The 18,130-nt window shown below is 39.2% G+C and overlaps 1 protein-coding gene across 1 annotated transcript in view; it reads right to left on the bottom strand.

The window, feature by feature from the left end:
- MALRD1 (MAM and LDL receptor class A domain containing 1) overlaps positions 1-18,130 on the bottom strand; it is a 638,500-nt gene extending 620,370 nt beyond the window's left edge. The window contains exon 1 of the mRNA XM_082385765.1: positions 1-18,130. This exon is cut by the window's left edge and continues 10,236 nt beyond it. The gene's annotated coding sequence lies outside the window, so the exon portion shown is untranslated.

The following is an 18,130-nucleotide window of genomic DNA, read 5'->3' as shown; positions in this document are numbered from 1 at the left end:
GAAAGTGCCAAGGTGCAGCTGTTGGAGCCGCCCTGGTGAGAGACTGAGTAGAAAAATAGACAGCGACCAGATCACATGGGATGATAGAACTTGACCCACCACTTCTGTGGCAACCAGGCCAGGAAACTAAACCACAACCACTGCAGTAACTGGCACAGAATGGTTAGGACTTGCTCAGTAACTGCCAGCTTCTCTCCTTTTATGCCCCTGCTTCCAACTCAAGATCAACCAAAGAAAGTCAAACACGGTCCCCAAACCAGTCAGATAACATGCCTCACATTTTATTTGTTAGTCCACCTCTGGCTTCCCCATGACAACAACATCCAATGAGGCCACACCTGAAGCCCTTTTTTTCATTATAAAACGTCCCTACTTCCCTGCCTGCCTTTGAGTCTGTGCAAATGATGGCGACTAACTCTATTGCTATACCAAGCTCGGAATAAAGAGTCTCTTTGTGTTCTCATTTGGGTGGTCTTTGTTTATTTCCACATCAGTAAGAAGGTTAACACCCGTTCCCCACGCCTTCATTCTAAGCTGTTCTGCCCATTCTGGGAGAAAGGATGCATGAACTCAGGATTTCAGAGATGAAAGTGCATTAGACGTGTTTAAAGTACAGATACTCAGTGTGTGCAGAAATTTATGTTATTTCTAGCAGCTAGCCACTCTTTTCGTGAATGCCATAGCACTGCCAGCTTGGGGCGGGGACAGCCAGCACACCTGCCGAGAGGGGCTCCCGGCCAGCCCGTTACACCCACAACCAGGAACCCCCCCCCACTCCCCATGACTCCAGGGTGGAGAGAGAGGTCAACAGAAGGTCAACCTTCCCTCACCCCTTGACGATACCACACCACCCATAGGTTCTGAGGGTTCGGAGCATTCACGTGGATGTTTTAATCTCACGTTTCAGGGTCTAAGGTTTTCCCAGCCAGGGCGTGACCTTAGAATAGCAGGCCTGCCCGCTCTCACTCTGAGCCTTGAACTGCTTGCTAAGGACCTGCAGTTTCTCATCATCCCTCTGCAGGGCACCAATACCACTTAGCAGTAACCAGTCAACTCTGCTGTCTTTGAAAGCTTTGGTTTCAAATAACCTAATCGTTGCATCCTCGAGGGCATTTATTTCCCGGGTCACTACTGGTAAAATCATTAGCAGTTGGGCTGTCACCTTGTGTCAGGAATTATTTTGCCCCACATACCATTCTGAGTGGTGTCCATTTTACCCACAAGGTCATGAGTGCACCAGTCCCCAAACCCCATCTTACCACCTTTTCTCCTAGACCATTCTTGTTATGCAGGTCTAAGAGCAGATGCTAAAATGGAAGACAAGATACTAAGTAGGCAGTAGGAGGGGCGGTCCTCATGAAGAATAAAGGGCTGGGAGATGGAGGAGCAGGAAGAGTCTTCTAACACCTTGTAGAGAAGCGAGAAGGGAGCTTGGATAGCAAGAATCTGGGTCTATAGCACAGAAAATTTTCCAGAAACCGTCCCTTCACTGTTTAGACATTATAACGAAGCTAATGACATCACCTTAGAGAAAGTTTTGTGCTATAATATCCTTTTTTCCCCCAAAACTAAACATATAATTTTTGCCTTTAAGACTTGAGAATGTTTTGCTGACAATTTTGTTCCCACAGGACTTGGGCATATAGTGTGATGATCACATTCTTAGTTGAAGAAGAGCCATCCAGAGACCCTGGCGTAATCAAAATTGTATGATCTCTCAAACTGCGGGGTTCTATTGCTTTCCTCCACAGTGGGGTGGGTGTTTGTTATTACTGGTTTCTGCCATAAAATAAATACAACTCTATAGAGAGCTAACTGTGCAGAAGTGAAGAGGGTGTAAAGAGGTCAGATTTTCCACAAATATTAGAGTATCTCTTTCAAGGTATCTATGAGCACACGGTTAAACTTTTTCTCAACCAAAGTCTTGACAGCAGGTGGAGGCAGGTGATGATCTCAATCGACCACCAACCCCAAGTTCAAAGTCCATCCCACTGAAAAGTGACCTTGCGAGATTCAGGAGCATGTCGGTTCACGTCCCCAGCTCGCAGTCAAGTTTACTGAAATATGATGCCGTAGTAGCCAGGCTGTCTAACATAGCCTTCTGGCCCCACTGGACTCTTCTTTCATTGTATTTAATATTGATTTTGATTTTAAGAAGATCAAACATTGATTTCAAATTTAAGGGAAAGGGCATATTTTGAAATGAATCTCTTCTGATTACTCTCTATTCAACTAGCTTTAAGAAAACTTTATTATTAAACTTAAAGACATATTTTCTAAAAATTATAACCAAACCAGAAACTTACCTCGTGGATTTTAATATAAGGGTACTTAAAAATGGTTTGTGTAAGATAACTTTTCATTAAGCTATAATGAGAATATCAATAGTGGTCTCACAGTCTTGCTGGAAATTCATAGGAATTCTAGTTGCACAGTTGCAAAAAAAAATGTTTCTATTGGAAATTAAAAGTGATTCTCTGATAGAGTAGGATGGTAGAGAATATCTAAGAAATATCAAGTAGTAAATGAAAGATGAAGGAAATAGGGCCTGTTTTTCTACTAAGGGTACTTTCCATGAGCAGGATGGTCAGCACACAGCTTAAGCTGAGCAACCAGCAAGCACTCACTGGCGCATAGATCCCAGAAGAGGAGAAACTAGACTGCTTGAGGTCCAAGTGTAAACTTCAGGATCTCATGCTGAAGCAACAAGCAAGCTTGATGGGAAGCCTTGCCATATTTCCCACAATGGGGACAGCATATTTGCATAAGGGTAGGATTTGGTAAGGTGGAATAATTAGAGAAGGTAGCCAATCCACAATATTATTTGATCTGAGTTTACCTCATTTATTTAATTTTGTATCAGACTGTGAATGGTACACAGGGAAGAACACTGTTTTAGTATGATAGATATTCCCAGGTAAACATCTATACCAAAGAAAGCTGATGCGTATATGAAATCCCTAAACTTGGCAACACTGAAACCCTGTTTAGGAAAAGGAATTCTATTTAAAATAAAATTCATATAGGTTTACAAACCTTCACAAAGATATTCTATATGATTTAGAAGAATCTCACTCCAGTCTTCTCACAATTTAATTTTTGTACTTAAACCATATATGTAGGCCTCTAGTACAACTCCATCCTTCCACTGAACAGTTATTGAGTATTTGTCTTATCAAAAGCTTTTGTTGTAATGTCTGGGAAGCCAACCCTTGACAAAGACAGCTAGAGAAGAGTGACAACAAATAATAATCATTACAGAGAGAAGGATTAGAAACCAACATATTGGAAGATTAAAGTAGTAAGGCATTAACAGCTTGGCAACATCACAACAGTGATGGACATTCAGATGTTAAGGTGACCAGTTCAGTTCGGGAAATACATGATTATAAATAAAGAAAACAAATTCATTGGGTGTTCATATGTGTCTGTGTTTAGAAAAAAAAGTAGAACTTGGACCATATTATGTTAACTAACAAATGACCAAAACTCTTATCACTCCACATGACATACAGAAGACCTGGCATTGTAGGCTTAAAGACAGAAGCTACACAAATAAATCAGACATGGAATATGCCAAATGTGATTAAATCTTAGTGATGCACGGTTCCTTGACATTTGCACTTTTTTAAAAAAATTTATTTATTTTTTATTTTTAACATCTATGACCTTTGCTTTTGTACTTGCCCTTTACCCTTTGTTCTTTGGCAAGAGTGCAGAGGTAAGGGTGGAAGGGAGGGAGCCATGGGACAGGCTGCTTGTAATTATTAAAAAACTTCACAGAAGGGTGCTTCAAAAACTTGCAGGGCTTCCCTGGTGGCGCAGTGGTTAAGAATCCGCCTGCTAATGCAGGGGACATGGGTTTGAGCCCTGGTCCGGGAAGATCCCACATGCCGCGGAGCAACTAAGCCCGTGCGCCACAACTACTGAGCCTGCGTGCCTAGAGCCTGTGCTCTGCAACAAGAGAAGCCACCACCATGAGAAGCCCACGCTTCTCACAACGAAGAGTAGCCCCTGCTCCCTGCAACTAGAGAAAGCCCACGCACAGCAACGAAGACCCAACGCAGCCAAAAATAAAATAAAAAATAAATAAATTTATTGAAAAAAAAAACTTGCAAGAACAGAAGATGTCCAAGTGAATAATAGAGAATGATTTTTTTCTTTTTTTGCTCTTCAGTGGTAAACAAGGACACGTCTGGTATTTCTCATTCTATTCACCATTCTATTCTCTCTTGAACTACTTTTGCTTCAACCTATTAAAGGCCTGTTTGTGTTCAGAGTTCTTAGAATTACAGCTGAATAAAATCCAGTCAGAGAATATAAGATGTGTATGGTATGGGTTTGAAGTGAGAAAGCATGAGTCAGAGACACTTGCTGCAAGACATTGAAAGGTACATTTAAGGCAGATGATTAACAAAAGCAAGCAGGACTAACAGAGAAATTAGAAAGATTCACTAACTAAGGTAAACATAAGATCAAATTATCAATAAGAAGTTGGAATAGTACCTATACAGAAGGCAAGACAACTATCATTGCTTCACTAGTAAGTAGAAAGCAAAATTAGGAAAGGAAAAATGATCATTTATGATGTGTGGGTATGTTGTAGAAACACAGGGAAATTACTTATGAAACAATCCAAAGGTATACAGTTATATAGTAAGTGTAATTTAACACAGCAAATTAGCGTTGAATAGAGTGCATCCAGCCTGAAATAAGATTGAGAATATGATTGTTGTAGACAATTCTGTAATCTAATGAAAAGATATATTTTTGTCAAGGCTCTATTTGGAGTACTTAGAGGAAAATGTAAATGATATTCATTGCTCACTGCCTTTCTTTGGAGAATTGTGAAGTAGTGATGAAAACTAAAGCAGCAGGGGATGGAAGAGCAAAACTGACTATGATAGGAGAGCCAAAAAGTGTGAAAGAGGAGAGAATTTACCCACTGGATCTCATGTCCCAGTGGTGTAAACCCCGGGCTGCACAAGTAGGGATGGGTTCCACAGGCGCAGAGGTCTCCAGGTGGCATTAACCGAAAAGCCTCTTGCAGTGTCTTAGTCCGTTTGGACTTCTGTAACAAAATACCACAGATTGGGTGGCTTATAAACAATAGAACTTTATTCCTCATAGTTCTGGAGAGCGGGAAGTCCAAGATGAAACCACCAGCACATTGAGTGTCTGGTGAGGACTCGTTTCCTGGTTCACAGACAGCCATCTTCTCCATGTCTTCACATGAAGGAAGCGGGGAAGAAGCAATTTGAGGTCTCTATAAAAGTGAGGTCTCTGATTGCATTCACTTTGACCAAATCATGTCCCAAATCTTGGGGATTTGGTTTCAACATATGAGTTTTCAGAGAACACCAACGATCTATGGCATGCAGGAGGCAAAAAACAAAAGGTGCAGGGGTGCAGTTCGAAGGCAATGAAGAGCTGAAACCAAAGAGTCTCTGAGGATCTGAAATGGTACCCGAGAAAAGCTGATGCAAACAATATTGAAGACCATGATGCAGATGAGAGCACCAAGGTAGTGCAAAGAAAAACTTTGAATGCTATTCTACTCCAGCATTTCGAGGTCAGAAAGATAAGGAACAAAAGTGGCAGAGAGGCAACAGTTGGGAAGGTAGGATGAAAGCCATGACAGTGTGGCATTCCGGAAACTAAACTAAAGACGGAATTCAAGAGGAGAGAGTGATCATCTATGTCAAATGCAGCTGAGAGATCAACTAAGAAAAGATGAACAGATAGGTGCTGCAACAACGTGAAGCTCATCAGTGCCTGTCAAGAGCAGCAGACAAGAGCCTACTCAGAGTTCAAGGCTGAACGGGAGGAGGGGAATTTGGAGAATTGATTACAGGTAACTCTTTCCAAGAGTTTTATCACAGTGGGGATAGGAGTGGGAGAGTAACTGACAAAAAGATGTGAGATCAAAGGAGTTTCTCTTTTTAAGAAGAGAAATGAAAACTGGTTTGGATGCTTATGAGACTAACCCAGAAGAAAGGGACAAATTAACAATACAAAAGAGGAGAAAGTTGCTACAGGAATATCGCTGAGTAAAGGGGATATGCTCTACTATCTAGGGGAGGAGCTGCTGGGACAGTTGATCCCATATCCGCTGGAGGTGAGGCAGAGTATATACATGGATGCAGATTTAGGAGGACGGGGAATTAACAGTGGTGGAGAAACAAAGTCATGAGCTGAGAATGCGTGTAGGAGAGGAGATACTGTAGGTTCGAGGAGAAAGGAGATGTATAAAAGAGTCCTACAGGAGAGGAGGGGAGAAGAAATGCACCAGGGACAAGTATGTGACAGGGGGCGGCATTCAGAGCCCACTGGGGGATGACGTGGGGCTTCTGGGCCAGATTCTGGAGTCAGAGAGCTTGAATGAGAACCCAGCCGCCAGCACCTTTCACCTATGTGATCTGGGCAAGTTAGCTAAGCTCTCTCTCTAACCCTCCCTTTCCTGCTCCATAAATCAGGAATAATAATAATACTTTCTCATAGAATAGAAGATTCGCTGATTGGATGGATGGATAGATGGATAGATAGATGGAGATAAATAGCATAGAAATGTGCCTGAAACAAAGTTTTATATGATAGCTATTATCTATCCTGATGTTAATGACCATGAATTTAAATTCAAGATAAACACCAAAGATCAACATTTATCAAAGTCACTTAACTCCTTCCTCTTTCACCACCGAATGCAATAAGTTACCAAGTCCTGTTAATTCTAATTGAAAAAAAAAAAACAACTTTAAAATATCATGTTGCGTCATATAAAATTACTGATATTCAATTGCTGATTTTCTACAGATCTGTATACAGTTCAACCTATTGTGTTCCCTAACTTGTGTCAGGCTGACTTTAGATGAGGGACCCAAACCCTAATAGACGGTGGAATTTTTGTCCTGCTTTATTGGAAAGTTCCTTCAAATGCCAAAATACATCTACCTTCACAGCCTTCCCATATCTTTTTCTATGTCTATTCCTATTCTATTCTAGAATCTCAGGACACACACATACATACACACACACACACACACACACACACACACACATCCCTTCTAAAAACTTTCTTTTAAAAAAATCACTGGCAAAGGTATTTTTCTAAATTGAAGAAAGAGGCATCTAAGCCAGTCAGGAGAAAAATGAGTGATGAGCTCTCATGAGCTGAAAGGAAAGTGTTGGATCCACTGAGCAGAAAGTTCAACTGAGGCCTGGAGGGACCAAAGGGAGCTTCAGTAGGGACCATCCCTGCGCCATGCCTGAAACAGATTTCCCAGAGAAATATCATGAAGATGAAAGATGAGGCGAAGCCCTGAGAGGCAAAAACCCTGAAAACAATAACAACCAAACAAACCCTCTAAAAAGTCAACTCTCATAAAAATATATAAATATATCACACACAGAAACCTCAAGCTTGAGACCAAATGACTTGCGTTGTTTTCTTTCAATACATAATGCAATAGGTTCCACTGAATCAAACACTCATCCATCCCGAAAACTTCATAGGATACTGCAGTTACTCCAGTTTCGACCCAAAGAGTCAATTTTTTTAAAGGAACCTCAACCCTTCTGAACAGGCTTATACACCTGCTGGATAATAATTTACCTTTTTAAAAACTGTGATCACAATTTCTGAAGAGCTGCAAATATCATTTACATTCAATCTGCTGCTTGGGTGGTAAGTGAGACTGTGTTTGCAGTCCCTCCCTCCGAGCTGCCTTCCTTTAAACCAGTGAGAACGCCGGGCCGACGAACAGGCTGCACAGCCTCCCTGGGCGCCGTGCTGGAGGAGAGCATCTCACAAGCACAAGGGACTTTAAAATATGCAAACCACCACCCATGTTTACACGGGACAAGTTTATTTTCTAACTTAAAATAGCAAAAATAAGTTTTATCTCCAAGGGGAATTCACTACCCAGCTACTTCATTTTGAAGCTGAGGTGCCAAGATGCATAATGCATATATAATTTATGTGATTTCTACACATTTTAATTGCCAAATTCAAGTTGAATTAACTGTATTCATGAAAACCCAAGCAGTTTCAGTAACCCTTGGCTTAATCCATATTTAACAAGTATTGACAGGCTTTTTTTTTTTTTTATTAGGAAGGCAATAATCACACACCATCTGCTGCCAGTTAAATGGAAATAATTCAATTGTTAAATTACAAATGTAAAGGACTGAGTTATAAATATGTTTGATTAAAACAGACACTGGGCAGATTTCTTTTGGCAGCGTCTGGTGCAGCCAACTCTCGATCATTGAAGGGTGGATAATCCATCCCCTTTCCTTTTTTCCCCCCTCATGCTTTAGCAATTTCAGTGTATGAGCACTTTTGTCAGAGAATGAGCAGAACAAGAAGTGATGAATATACATATATCCCTGCCAGGTATATGACTCCACATTAAAAACAGTAATAACATTCCTTGTTTTAAATGACAAAAAAAGTGACCAAAACGCTAGTCACCTACATGGTAACTATGAAACAGTATTTTTCATTGTACTGTAGTGTTCAGATTCATGAATTTCTAGACATAAACATTTAGTAGATGAAATTGTTATTAATCACTGTTTAGTTCATTCAATTCTGAGTCCATTTATGAAATTTATATTCTCCATGAGTCAGCTTATAAAAATATCTAAGAATTCTCATCACACATGGCAGATAGTCTCTCTGATCCCTAAGCTAACTGATATAAGGACAAAAGACAAAGAGATATAGATACAAAGATATTAGGAAAGGAGATGATAGCAGAAACAAGATCAACAAACTTTGAAAGATGGAAAGTAGATAGAGAAATTGTAAAGGAGTTGGCAGAGAAGAGGAGGACTGAAAAGCTGTATGTCTCACAGAAATCCTGAGAACTTCAGCCACTGGAGACACTGATGATTTGGAAAGCAGAGCTGAGTTGCAGGAATGAAAATTAGGACTTTATTAAAAGCTGGTATACAAATCTTAGACTCTCAGATCTCTCCCTAACCCAGCACATCAGGTCACTGTCCTCAAATCTAGTCCTTTCTCCCTCCATTCACCATAGAGCAGACCAAAGATCAGCCTCTAAGAAATCCTAGAGTCTCAAATTATACAGCATCATTCGCAAATGAGTGCATAGCAAAGGATCACTAATATTTTAAGGAGGCTCAGTGCTAGATATTCTCCCTTTGTCTCTCAGAGCCACCCCCTTCCATCTCTACCCTGCAGTGTGACCCAGGAGGCCAAGCCCTAGAGACTATACCCAGGCTCCTCAATTCTGCCTCCTATGTGGATTCGGTGAATGGGAGGCACCAGCCAGAGATGGCAGGGCAAGAGTCAAATCTCCCTCTCTGCGGGGCTAAAGGTTATCGGTAGCAACATTCCCTTATTAGACAATATAATATTATTTATTATAAGCAATATAATAATGATTTTTTTTAGTACCCTCATTCAGGCAACCCTCTCCCTGAGCTGCAGCTATAACTAGTGCTCTCTTCAGGTCCCAACAATTTCTCCCTCCATAGCCCTTTAGGTCCAGGGACATTAACAGCTCTTTGCTGCTGTAAACCTCTGCTTTTCACCATCTCTTATTTACCCTAAACCCTGCAAACAGATCTTCCTAAGTGTGACAATAATATCTTCCAAATATTATTACCTACTAGGATCCTAACTGATACAGTCTCTGACTTGAAAGAGAGAGATCAACTCAAACTAGCTTTTTAGAAATAGCTAGTAACATAGGGACAGAAGATACAAAAAATATCAGAGAAATAAGATATTAAGATAGTACATCTAGTAACAAGAACAGAATGTTAGAGAACAGAAACAATCAGAAGGAAAAACTCTTGGAATTTAAAAATTTAACTGAAATAAAATAATAGAGGTGATCGAAAAAAAAAAGAAAATCTCTCAGAAAGAAAATGAAAAACACCAGAACACGAAAATGGGAGAGAAAATAAGGTTTGGGCATTGACCTAGGGTATCCAATATCCCACTAATAAATAATCCAAAAAGAGAGCAGGGAAAACAAAGAGTGAATGATTAAGAATTAAAGAAATCAGGGAATCTGGGTGAGCAATATACAAGAATAATGTGTGTTATTTTTGTGACTTTTCTGTGATTTAAAAGTTATTTCAAAATGAAAAGTTTATATATATATGATATATGTACATACATATATACATAAAATTTTATTTGGCTACATATTCAAGTAAGAAAAAAATGTTACTTACAAAGGATCAACATGGCACTGGACTTCTCAACAGCAACAATGGGGATGTGAAAGCAATGAATTTATAATGTCAAAATTTTGAGGGAAAATTACTTTCAACCTAGAATTTTGAGCCCAGTCAAACTGTTCATCAAGTTATAAGTTTAAAATAAAGAGATTTCAAAAATCACAAGGACTGAAGAAAATTTATCATGGATGCTCTTTTCCTTAGGAAGCTACAGTAGAATGTGTTATAGCAAAACGAGGTAGAAAACCAAGAGAGGAAGACACGGAATTCAAGAAATAGCATTTCTATCCCTGGGGCTAGACAGTGGAAAGCCCCAGGATGACAGCTGGCAGCACACCTAGAGCCGTCGGTTGAGGTGGGAGCAGGGGTGAATGGCTAGAGCAGGACATTTGTTTTCCAGGGGAAACAAAAAGGAAGTTGTGGGTTAATTGATGTGTTTGAATATTTTGAAAATTATTGGTCTATTGAGTATTTGGTGGGAAAAGATAAGTAAAAAGAAAACTAAGCAAATGAATGAAAAAGGAAGAGAGAGATGAGAAACAAAGAGACAGAGAGACAGAGACTGCCATTAATTCCAGGAGAAAAAGACAAAAGGCTGTGCCAGAAAGAAGACTATCAACAGTGGTCAAATCATAATAATAATGGTATGCACTGTGAATAATAATAATATGCACTGACTGTTGGCATAAATAAAAACTATAATACAACTCATCAAGACGATGGTGTTGGTGGTAAATGAGTAAGATGGTCTAAGAGAGGCATACTGTCAATCACCACAACAGGAAGCAAATAAAGTCTAAACATTAATAATTAAGAAATCACGGGACTTCCCTGGTGGTCTAGTGGGTAAGACTCAGTGCTCCCACTGCAGGGGGCCCGGGTTCGATCCCTGGTCAGGGAACTAGAACCTGCATGCATGTCGCAACTAAGAAGTCCACATGCTGCAACTAAAGATCCTGCATGCCACAACTAAGGCCAGGCGCAGCCTAAATAAATAAATAATAATAATAATAAAAAAGAAATCACAACATTTGCATGTTGTTTTAAAACATGGATGTAAATGCCAGAAGAAACAGCAAGGGAGTTAAAGGTTATTGCCTTTGCAGAAAGAGACTAAGGGTTGAATGGGGTTAGGGAGGCAGACCCTTGTTATTTAGGGTAAGCTTGGCATTTTAACATTAAGTGCATATATTACTTTGATAAAAATAAAATTAATAACAAATTAAAATACAATGACCAAGTATTCCTTATATGTCCTATCCTTCATGTAAAATATATTTATATCTATATTACTTATATCTATAATTATAGATAAATGTCATTATCTTCAAGGAGCTTTTGGGAAATAAATAACCCATGGAATGGAAGTAATGATGTACCTTAAAATCAGTGAGACCCATGCTCATCTGTTCATACCTCATTAGATTTTCCAGAATAGTTACAATTTCAAATATTTAATCCCACTATTTTGATAAACATGCTTATGCTTTTCAGATAGTGTGACCTAATTTTCTGCTTGAAACTTATTGTTACTCTAACTATATATTTAACCTATCACTAATTGAACTTAGGCATATCAGAGAACTTAATGCTGTGCTATCGTCAACATTTTACACCAGATACAGAAAAATCTATTGCCTATATCTTCAGTGTGATAAATATCACCTTCAGATGAAACAATCATTGTGCTGTTTTAGCCTTGGCATTTAAAGAATTACAGCTACTATTCTAAAAATATAGATCCATTTTGCAATCACCTGTCACCGTGTGCTTAACCTTTTCAGATAGCTAAATCATAAGGTATGTTGCAAGTAAAGTGAAGAGCTTTAAAAGAGAATAAATAAATGGTGGACAAGGAGGCAAAGGGGGAAAAAAGAGACAACAATGTTTTCATATCCATCAGTTCATCGAACTCTCTTAACTGAATGAAGTAGATTACACATTACAGATGAGGAAACTAAGGTTCAGAGAGCTTTCAATTTGCCAAGGATCATAGATGATAGATCAATTTAACTGAACAATTATTGAACAGCTACTGTATACCAGATACTGCACCACCACACACTAGGAATGTTGGTGATGGTTTTCAGGGACCTTACAAAGTCAGAGAGGACAGATGACAAAACACTAATGGATAAGTAAGGTACTATGGCAGCTAACTCAGGCTTCCTGGAAAACTAGCAGCTAAACTGAAACCTGGAAAACAGGTAGGAATTATCTGGGCAAAACGTATTAGTTCTCATTCTAAGTAATATTAACTTAGTATTTGTTGATGAGAATTTTAGAGCATATCCAATATATACAACACATTCTTCCCATCTACTATGGATAAAATGTGTCCCCCCAAAATTTGAATTTTGAAGCCCTAATCCCATTGTGATGGTATGTGGAGGTGGGGCCTTTGGGGGTTAATTAGGTTTAAATGAAATCATGAAGGTAGAGCCCACATGATGAGATTAATGTCCTGAAAAGAAAAGGAAGATAGACAAGAGGTCTCTCCCACCATGGGAGAACACTGAGAAGGCTGCCAGCCAGAAAGAGGGTTCTCACCAGGAATCAAATCAGCCATCATCTTGTTCTTGGACTTCCAGCCTCCAGAACTGTGAGAAAATTCATTTCTGTTGGTTAAGCTACCCAAAATACCTGGGCTAAGCTACTCAGGTATTTTGTTATGGTAGCCCAAGCCAACTAAAACATTTTTTATAAAATTCAAAATCTACCTAGGAAGGCAGAATAAAACCACAAAACAATATCAGAAACAGGCAGAAATGAATAAAGCGACCTGGTTTTGAATCTAAATTCTTCAAGTGGCTAAACCTCTCCAAGACAGAGTTGTCACATCTCTAAATTAATAATCATATTGACCTCATAGAATTGTTGTAAGGATTGAGTTAATAAACATGAAGTCCCTGTAAAAAGTTCAAAAAGTGATAACCATCACCATTATGATAACAAACAATGTCATAAGACTGTCGAAGAAAAATTAATCAGTTGATCTAGAAAAGAAATGGGAAATTTTATTCAAGAAAAATTTGAGGATTATAACCTGGGAAGAGCATCTCAGAAAGCTCCAAGACCTGTTCCATTCATTAGGAGTCAAGGCATAGTTATATAAGCTTTTTGAAGTAGAGGGCTGTGTATTAAATGATGTATTATTGACAGTTCACACAATCCAGATCTAAGTGTCTTGGGCCCCTTAAAAAATCAAGAAGGAATGTTACCTTTTAAGGAGTTGCCTTGTTGCTGCTAGGAGGAGGTTGCTCTTTTTGGTTAAGCAGGTATTTCTGCCGACTGGGGAAGGTTTGGTTGATGCATAAAGCAGATACACAATGCACAGTAGAGGGGAGAGAGGAGGCCAAAGGGCAAAGACAATATTTTATGTTTAAATTTTTCTTGTCTTGCCATAAAATATGAATTTTATTTCACAAGACAATACCTAATTACGTGCCAAATGATTAATTAGTATAAAAAACATGCTCATTTTTCTCTTCAGCATTTTTGCTCCTCCCTCCCTTTGGAACTCACTCCTACCAGCTCTTCACAGCCCCTCACCTCTTATCATCTTTTAGATCTCCATTTAATTACCCACCCCCAGGACTTGCCTCAACTTCCCTGAGCCTAAGAAAGCCTCTCCTTCCTTCCTCCCTCCTATGGCTCTGTCTCAGCCCAGGATTCTTCAAGGACTTGTTACCACAAGAAATCACCCATTTTAATTGCATACTTTTCTTATCTCTCTCCTCCTATGATAATGTAAACTTTATAAAACCAAAGGCATTTTCTTAGCCAATGTCCTTATGCAGAAACAGTATCTGGCACGTAGTAGTGGCTCAATGAACATTTTGAACAAATGACTGACCGCTGTTGGATTAAGAATGCATATATCAGATACAGAGAATTCAACAGTTTCTTGGCAAGTTGGCATCTATGTAGAATCTTAGTATCTGTGGGGGTCACCACAAGGAAAATAATATTCTATCCAGGAAGCTAGTGTCCACAATTTGGGTAGCTGTCCCCATAGGGCATTAGAATTTATCTTGATCTTGACACACAGTATGTTAGTGTGAGATCTTTACATCTCACCCAGTAGCTCTTGAAAAACCACCCACTTTGGGCATATCTTTTTGTTTTATTTTCTCTTGGCTATGGGGTATTTTTTGACAAATGTACACAATGAACAGTACCTGGAGAGTTTTGCTGGCACCTAAGGCCTGAGAGTGAGGGATGCTAGATGTCCTGAAATGCAATGAGCAATCCCTCACCACAAAGAATTACCCTGAGGGGAAAAAAAAACCAACACTACTACTGCTCCCCTCAAAGACAATGCAGGGCAAGGCTTCATAGCTTCCCCAGCTGCTGAGGCTAAGTAGCCGAGAATTTGGTGTTTCTCTTTTTGAACAACTGAACCCGCTTGCTGTCTAGTTTAAGAATTCTCTCCCTCTGCTGACATGTTTACCCTTAGCCAAGAAACTTTTCCTGAGCTGCCTCTTCCAAGAATTCTTCAATTCTGATTAAGGTAAAACTCTCAATTGTGTATCTCACAACTTTAAATCTGTAACATTTTAGTAAATACCTGAAAAGTTGATTTTTCCCCCATGATCTATGGTCTCAAAATGAGTTGAACTGACAGCATTATAGCTCTTAAACAAAATTTAAGAGACAATGGTTTTTAAAAAAAATAAATATACTAAGTTGGTATGAATCCATAATGCTAGGATTTAGGTAGATGTAGGCAGCGGCAAGAGGCCGTATAATCAAGTTTTTTATTTACTCAACTCGTATTTCTTGAGCCACTACGTGTATAGGCACTGGGCTAGGGATACAGGTGACATAAGCATATGTCTTAGTCAGTTTGGGATGCTATAACAAAATACCATAGACTGGGTGGCTTAAACAACAGACATTTACTTTTCACAGTTTGGGAGGCTGGAAGTCAGAGATCAGGGTGCCAGCATGCTCACATTCTTGGCAAAGGCCCTCTTCTTGGTTTGCAGATGGATGTCTGCTTGCTGGGTCCTCACACGGCAGAGAGCAGAGAGAATAAGCAAGCTCTAAATTCTATCGTGTCTCTTTTTAGAAAGCACAAACCCCATTCATAAGAGCTCCACCCTCATGTCCTAGTTACCTCTCAACACCCTACCTCCTAATAGTATCACATTGGGGGTTAGAATTTCAATGTATCAATTTTAGGGGGGACACAAACATTCAGTCCATAATAGCATGTTCGAACCTTGGTCCTTACACTAATGATATTGAAAGAAAATTCCCTATTGGTCTCTCATGATTCTGCACATCTTCTGAGCAGGGGCACCAACTGCTTTTTGTTTCAGACTATCTTTTCAAAGATGTTTGTAGAGTGAACAGGCTTGGAAGACAGAAAGAACAGAGGGCAAGTTTGTTGATTGTCCAGTATAAAAATATGTCTCCTTTCAGAGAGTCTACAAGACTTATTTGTAGCCCACTGTAAAATACTCCCTAAGTTTGGGGTTCCTCTACTGTGGTACAAAGCCCCTGAGTACAAAGCATCCACCTGGGCTTCTCTGTGTTACTCCCATGGGACTCAGGGAGCAAGAAGAACCAACTGAACAAAGCTCATGCTGCCTGCTATGCCATAAATATCAAAGTCCTTTGACTCAGAAGTCTCATGTCTTCTGCCAGAACCCATGAAATTGTGAATTGCTAACTTTTTAGCAAGCAATTAGGATAAATTCTCAGATTATTCATAATACTTGACAATAGGAAATAGCAATCATGGTATAAACAACCATATAGCATACACCTTGAAAAATATAATAAAATTGCATTAGAAGTGAGAGGAAGAAAAAAGTGTCCTCAGTAGACACTCAGATCTTGTATAAGATCTCATAAACAAATGTTTAAATGAATAAAGAAAATAAATTTCAAACAGGAAGAAATGTCATGTGTAAAAGTACAGAACTGAGAAATAGGATACAAGTTTAGGAAGTGACAATTCTTCTGGCTGGACGAGAGAAGTGATGAAAACAAAGCTAAATATAAAGGCATTGCATTCTGGCATGCAGTATTTATTCGGCGGCTTAGATTGGAGAATCAATGATCTATTGCCAATAGCCTAGATTTAATAGTCTAAATCTTGTCCCTTCTGCTTCGGGGAACATCTAGGCTGTTTTCAAGATTAGAATCTAGCTGCATAACTGACTCTCAGACCACATCAGTCCTCACTTGAATGACTGTAACAGCCCCCTAGCCGGTCCCCCAACTTCTACATTTGGCCTACCTACCACACCACTTTCCTGTCTCCATAAGTTGGCCAGAAAAACCTTTTAAGATAGTAAATCAGATCCAATCACCCTTGATTTAAACCTTCCAAGGGTGTCCAATCATACTTGGAATAAACTCTAAATTCCTATCAATCTAGTCCTGGCCTACCCCCCTCCCTCCCTCATTCTGAAATTTCTAAAGGCTCAGTATGGACAAGTCTAAGAGTTAAAAACTCCAAGGGGAGACAGTTAAGGGGAGCCAGGGGCTCACACTATTTTGAGTTTTACCTCCTGGAGCTCTACTATGTTCTCACAGTGAAATGAGAGAAAAATCCCCTTGGGCCTCAGGGAGTGGGAAGGAAAAAGTGACCATTTTGAAATATGTCAGAGCATTCCGTCCTTAACAAGGTCTGACCTCAAGAGAAACTATTTTATTAGAAACTATTTTAACGTATTGGGCTTTTATCAGAGCCAAACCAACCTGAGGGGAAGGGAAAATACCCAATTCCAGTCCCCTTTAGCCATCCTATACCACCTAATGGGGGGGGGGGTGGGAAAGCTAAGAAGCACTTGTAAAGTTCATTCCAGAGGCACAGGGTCACTAAAAGACCAAGCCCTAATCGTAGGACTCTGACACTTCCCCTACTCCCGTACCTTACCACCACATTACTAACAGCTTATTTACTGCAGTTCATCTTATCTAGTACATCATATCTGGCTATCAGGAAATAATTACAAGGCATACTACAAGGCAGAAAGCACAGTTTGAAGAGACTGAGCAAGTATCAAAACGAGAGTCAGATACAGCATGAATGTTAGAATAATCAGATTGTACATTTAGGACAACTATGATTAATATGCTAAGAGCTCTAATGGAAAAAGTAAACAACCTGCAAGAGAAGATGGAAAATGTAAGCAGAGTGACAGAGATCCTAAGAAAGAATCACAATGAACGGGTAGAAATCAAAAACACCATAATAAAAATTTGTAAATGCCTTTAATAGGCTCGTTAGTAAACTGGACATGACTGAGGAAAGAATCTCTGAGCTTGAGGATATGTTAATAGAAACTTCCAAAACAAAAAATAATGGCCAACGATTCCATAAATTTGATAAAAAATGTCAACTTCTAAAACCAAGAAACTCACCAAGTCCCAAGCAGGATAAATACATAGAAAGCACAATTAGACACATCATAATCAAATGCTAAAATCAAAAGAAAGATTCCTGAAGTAGCATGAGAAAAATTATTTTAAAAATTACTGCTAATTTCTCATTAACAACAGAAGAGGCTAAACGACAATGGAACAACAATATTTAAGCACTGAGGGAAAAAGAAAACAGTCAACCCAGAATTCTACCTCCAGTAAGACTATTCAAAAATTAGGGTGAAACACAGACATTTCAGATTATTAATAAAATGTAAAAATTCAGCACTAACAGATATGCTTCCCAAGAAATACTAACAGAAATTCCTCAGGCTGAAAGCAAATGACACCAGGTGATAACTGGTGGAAGAAATGATAAGAATATGACTACATTTTCTATAACAGCCTTACAAACCATCCCAGAAGTTAGTAGCTTAATATAAAAATGTATTATTCTCTACCATGGTCCTGTATATTAATTGAGATCAGTTGGGCAATACTTACTTGGGATCTCTCATGTGGTTTCAGC

The sequence above is a fragment of the Balaenoptera borealis genome (genome assembly GCF_965194805.1).
Source record: "Balaenoptera borealis genome assembly, chromosome: 3".
Lineage (NCBI taxonomy): Eukaryota > Metazoa > Chordata > Mammalia > Artiodactyla > Balaenopteridae > Balaenoptera > Balaenoptera borealis.
Note: the sequence above shows the minus strand (reverse complement) of the source record. Positions and strands in the feature narration are given on the sequence as shown.